Source organism: Salarias fasciatus, chromosome 12 (genome assembly GCF_902148845.1).
Source record: "Salarias fasciatus chromosome 12, fSalaFa1.1, whole genome shotgun sequence".
Lineage (NCBI taxonomy): Eukaryota > Metazoa > Chordata > Actinopteri > Blenniiformes > Blenniidae > Salarias > Salarias fasciatus.
In genome coordinates this window covers 25,335,339-25,341,338 of record NC_043756.1, presented here as the reverse complement: position 1 = coordinate 25,341,338, position 6,000 = coordinate 25,335,339, and the positions used below count along the sequence as shown (strand labels likewise).

The window sequence follows — 6,000 nt, the reverse complement described above, 5'->3', positions numbered from 1 at the left end:
TGTTTCTCCCTTTTCACTCCACAGTGACAGCAGCACAGGGCGGCAAACCACAAGACAGCACCAGACAGGCTGAAACACACACACACACACACACACACACACACACACACACACACACACACACACACACACCACACCACACCACACCACACCACACCACACACACACACTCACGTGCACACACACACCACACACACAAATACATTTATTTACAGACACACAAGCACGTGTGTGCCAACAAACACACACTGAGCGGCATCCTACACGCAGAGCGAGACGCCGTTGGACTGCTGCAGGCGAGGTGAGTGACTAAATATTTTTCTACTTTGTGTATGTGTGTGTGTATGTGTGTGTCAGCGTGCATGTGAAGTGGAGGTGTTATGTGTTTTGTGCACGCTGTGTCTCATTAGGAATGTGTGTGTGTGTGTGTGTGTGTGTGTGTGTGTGTGTGTGTGTGTGTGTGTGTGTGTGTGTGGTTCAGTCTATGCGTTGTACTGTGCATGTCTTTGTTGACTCTTTGTCTGCTCTTGTCTGCATCTACTTTTGTGGGGTTTTTTTCTCCTTGTGTGGGTGTGGGTGTAGGTGTGTGTGTGTGTGTGTATGTGTGTGTGTGTGTGTGTGTGTGTGTGTGTGTGTGTGTGTGTGTGTTTCTTTACAAGGAGCACCAGAGCCAAAGAGACTTCTGTTTTGCACCAGACCAAAACAAATCCACAAATAATGCTGACTCTCTTTCAGGAAAATGTGTGTTTGTGCAGACCTGCGTGTGTGTGTGTGTGTGTGTGTGTGTGTTCCTGGACAGCCCAGCGTCTGTCTGGAAACTTGTCAGCTGTGTGTGTGAGAGGAAGAAGGAGTGGTGTAAACTGTTTCAGGCTCAGATTGGGGCTGCTTGTCTGGGTCTGGCTGCTGTGAATGCCTTCAAATCAAACAGCATCTCTTAAGTCAGCCTCACTTCTTCATGGTTTAAAGAAGCAACCTGCCTGATTTAAAAGGACTGACATCCTGCACTGTTTTGGGTCAATGCACTCTTGTAAGGAGTCGGTTTCAATGGGGAGTCTGTGATTGAGCAGGTACCAAAAGGCACTTTGATGTGTGATCACTTTCTTTCTTACAGTCTTCTCAGTTGGCCTCACTGTGCCACATGAATCTGACAAACTCTGAGCACAACATGAAGTCTGCACAAAGAAAACGCCAGCTGAAAGAAAGCCTACGATGGACGTGAATCGATATGAAACTAGTGAAACGTGAACGGAGCCCTCGGCCTGTGGCATTCATGCACTGGGAGAGAAATCCCAGAAAAACAGTAGGAGGATATGTAGAATATGGACAGAATGGAGAGTATGCGGTCGTGGCTGAGAAAGAGAGAAGAAATTGGGTTGCCAATGTTACAAAGGGAGCTTGAAGTAAGAGATTGTGTGGCGCTGATCATTCCGTCATTCTATCCTGCATGTCTGTAGGTCAGTTATTTGATGTCGGTCGCAGCAACAGTCAGCAGAATTTGATCTCAGGTTGTTTTTGGTCATAAGACCAGCACGGCGGTCGTCCTCGAACCGGCCTGGCAGAGAGACGAAGGACCACCGATTTGGAGCTGGGACCAAAGATATCAACACCCTTCTCTCAACACCGTTATCTACGGTGTGTCGCGACCTTTAAAGAGACACGTTCAGGCTTTATGTCTGTCACATCACAACAAAACCAAGACTTGGTTTCCCATGTTGATCACACTCTACATGCTGCTCAAAACTTTAAGGAAGGTGAAAAAGTTGTATGTTGAGTGGCTCATGTTGAAGTGAACAATTTCTGCAAGCAAAATAGTTCAATTTATTCTGAGCGCTCTCTCTCACACACACACACACACACACACACACACACACACACACACACACACACACACACACACACACACACACACACACACGCAGGTGCAGCTCTGCAGGGAGGGGATCTTAAACTCGATGAAGCTGAGGTTTTCTTTGGCTCTCAGTCAGTCTCCTCCGTCTCCTTATCTCCCTTATCCTGAACACCTGAGGATTGCTCACACTCAGTCCTTCCTCCGCTCATGTGGAAATGTGTTATTTCATTGCTGGATGCTCAGGGCCAGTCCGGTGTTTGCGACGGTCCCTGGAACGGCGTGACGTGTGGCGTTCTCTGATCAGAGGATGGAATATCTTTGGGTGATTTGGGATGACAAAGACAGGGAAAGTGCAAAGTGCACAATTCTACATGCTTTTTGTTGATTAGCTTCTTTTTGAATTTCTTACTCATCCGTTTAAAATGTTTTAAATGCTGTCTGTCTTTTAAACACCCTTTTTTCACAACTTGGTTTTTTTCTGAGTTTAGTGTAATTTCATGTGTTTCTTTGTCTTTGTTGAGTACTCTGAATAATCCTCCGCAGAGGAACCTGCCTTGCCTCCATACTGATGATCATTCTCATTGTCGCTGGCTGTGTGTTTGACATGTGCTGACCTGAAGTCATGGTTTTGATTCCTCCACGTTTATTTACCAACTTTCCTTTGTTCCAAATGTTCAGCAATGTTCTCCATGAGCGAGAGAGAGAGAGAGAGAGAGAGAGAGAGAGAGAGAGAGAGAGAGAGAGAGAGAGAGAGAGAGGGAGAGAACTCACTGTTTATTTGCTGATACATAGGTCAGTTTGGACTCATGGTTTTCCGTCCAAACATGTGACTCCTAACAGAAGCAGTTGCAGTAAAGACTCAGGATGAGGCTTCTGGTTCCCAGGAGCGTCTGCACACTCCCTCTCTGACTGCTGAACACGCAGCTTCAGTTTTTATTCTCCTGTTGAAAATGTGATGATCAGTGTCTCAGACTGAGGCCTTGGACCAGCAGCGAGGGCCTGGACATCCAGGGAGCCCTGCTGTGGGGAAACCACTGCTCCAAAGGAGCTGATCCTCACAACTCACCAATAAATTCCAAATATACCTTGCTGTTTGGCTTTCAAGAATCATAACAATGAGATAAAGATGAAGATTTATCCTGAGTTTATCATTCCAATTGTGTCCGTCCCATATATAAATAGTTAACGCTGTAATTAAGATACTCTGTGTGTTTTACTTACAGTGGAAACTGTTCACAGGTCTGCTGATCAGGTCAATATTCAGGGTTACTTGACTCCTCATATTGAGAATAAACTTTCTGTCCTTTTTGTTTATTTGACTCTATGAGAATCTGCTCCAGTTGAAGGAAACCTGCTCATGATCCTGGGAAATTCAGCTCTGAACAACCAGTCAGTAAATAGATCAGAGGTCAAGAGTGAGCAATCTAATAAGAAGCCGGCCTCTGTTTGCCCCGGAGGCAAAGAAACTCCCCTGACCTCACTTGTTAAACCGCCTCGTATGTTCGTCCTCTGGAGTCTCCCCGTCTGTCTCGTCCTGCCTCTCTCTCTCTCTCCCTCTCTCTCTCTCTCGCCTCTTCTCCAACATGATTTGGCTCACAGAGCCGAGGGAACGAGTCCTCCTGCTCACGTCTGCAGTCGGCCTGGACTGGACACGAGTCTGACTTATTCAGGCTTTGGAAGAAAGACAGGAAGATTTGGGGATTTGTCTCATCATGCCCACATTGGGATTTGATGCTTAAAACTGATTCTTTTTTGGACCATGTTTACATATTTTTCATCAAGTGACCCAAAACTCACAGTTGCACTTGCCTACAGCACAACCCAAAAAATGATGATGGCAGATGTTTCGTGCTGATGTTGCGATGCAGCAGAAGTTTGTCAAATATCGCCAGGGTTTTTAGGTGAAGAAAGAGGAAAAGGGCAAAAAAAAAACAAGCATGTTATGCTGCGGTCATTTCCTCCAAAGGCTGAAAAGTCATGTGACCTCTTTAACTGACTGCAGGTTTGATTACAATAAAAACGCAAAGTTAAGAAATTCCCATCAGTCTGATTACACAGCAGTCAAATTGGCACTTATCTGATATCTGATCATTTCCACATATGACTCTGTAACACTGGTGGCTAAGCTAACAGCTGACTGAAGCCAGACTCAACTAGTGGAGCAGCAGATTGGCCTGATAACGGATGCTGTCAGTTTTCCTCATTGCAGCTGGTCAGCTGTTGCAGGAATGACCCAGTGAAGGAGTTAATAGACATGACGACTCGTGAGTCACCAGTCAGTAAAGTGAATCACAGATTTTGGATGTTGAGCAGATTCGTTCATACTTGAACATCTCTAAGCGGGATATTTCTGGACCCTACCCTCACACTGCAGTGTGAGCTCCAGCTGCTAGCAATGAGCTACAGTCCATGGTCTCTGTCCAACTTTTTCCCTGCACATAGTTGCTTCTAGAGAAATGGCTGCGTTATCTGTTGGCTTTCGTCATGTATTTCCTGAAAGCCTGGGTGGTGTACGTGGAAGACGCACAGATCGACGTTGGTATTCTTACGCACATTTCAGCAGTCATCATGAGTCAGCGGTGACCAACACTGCGCAGTCAAACTTCCTGTTGGGCCTAAGTTTTTGAAATGCAATTCATCCAGTGTAGTCTCAGAGGTACTGATATCTTCCTATCAGAAGAAGCCTTCAGACAGTGTGTTAAAACCGGCAGTCATCTCGAGTTTGCAGCGTCAGGCTGTGAGGTTGACTTTCTGCTATTCTAGACAGAGATCCACTCTGCAGAGGCATTTGAGCAGGAGGCTCAGGCCACAAACTTCCAGCTCCACTGTCACATCCTGGCAGTTTGAACTTCATGTTTCTGCTGGATTCAGGGTGATTCATGTTGTCAGGCTCGTATTCGACCATTCCTCTATCACTGATCATGAACCTCCTCACCGACTGATCTGTCGTCTCTCCTACATACACGACCAAAACCCTCTCCGCCTGCTCTCTCACTCTGATGTCTTCATTCTTCATCCTGGCCATTGTGCTCAGTCCCAGTCAAACCCTCCTCCTCATCCTTCTTGTTTTGATGTTTGTGGCGTCTTTCTCCTTCTTTGGCCAGCCTACGCTCCCCGGCTCTCTGATGACTGTACTGGTGATGGCTCAGACTTTAACAGGAGGTGTTTGGTTGTGGCTGACTGCCTTGCAGCCTCCTCGTGGTTTCATTAGCCTGTGAGATCCCCAGGTATTTGTAGTTATCCTGGATATGCCCTATGTCGCCCTCTGGGAGGCTGCCCCTTCGGTCTGGATCCTCCTGCTTCTCTTTGACACCATCTGACCACACTTGTCTAACCCGAACAACATCCCTCTGTCAGTACCGCACATCCTGGTGCTGTGGATCTGTGAGTTGCAGTCTCACTCATTCTGGGCATATAGCTTCTTCGTGTCATCCATCTAGGGCAGATGGCTGGTCTCTTTGATTTGTGATCCTGCACAAGTCATTTTCTCCATTGCTTAATATCCAGCCTGTCAAACTGCTAGCTTACCTCCGTTAATCTCTGTCTAACTCGCTGACCAGTTCAGAGCTACTTCCGTACAATTTTGAAGCATTTTCTCAGTGCTTTTCAGTGGCCATCTTTCCGTTGACACGCATGACGTTGATGTTTTACTGAGGTGACTGAGATGGGCCAACATTCACCACACATCCACAAACAGCTACAAGTCAGAATCAAACCCAACACCAACCGGCCCTTCTCCCCACGGCCAGGAAACGCCTCACACCTCCTGGACAGGGTTAAGCTTGTTTCCCAGGTCACTGTGAAAATGACTTGACATTACAAGATATGGACATTGGCATGTTTGCTGCAGTTTTTTATTGGACCTTCAGATAAGTGAGACATCATTTTACAGTGTTGTACTCCTCTCCTCTGCAACATTTTCACTGAGCTGTATTCATATCGCAGGTGGCCAACAGAGGCTGGGTGATATCCAGCAGACAGATAACACGTGTTCAGTATTGGTCTGATATATCGGTCTGACTGCTGTGCTCCAGTCCAGCCTCTCCAGGGAAACACTACTGCTGTCTGTCTGTCTGTCTGTCCAATGAGGCTGCCAGCATTACAAAAACAATACAGCAAGGCGAGGGGCCCCAGAGGGGACGACCGAGAGA

General features: G+C 46.7%; 1 protein-coding gene across 1 annotated transcript in view; it reads left to right on the top strand.

Annotated features, from left to right (window-relative positions):
• Nucleotides 1-207: 207 nt before the first annotated feature.
• Nucleotides 208-6,000, top strand: part of LOC115398151 (ADAMTS-like protein 2) — a 30,864-nt gene continuing 25,071 nt past the window's right edge. Inside the window, exon 1 of the mRNA XM_030104807.1 lies at nt 208-301. The gene's annotated coding sequence lies outside the window, so the exon portion shown is untranslated. The remainder of the gene's footprint in view (nt 302-6,000) is intronic.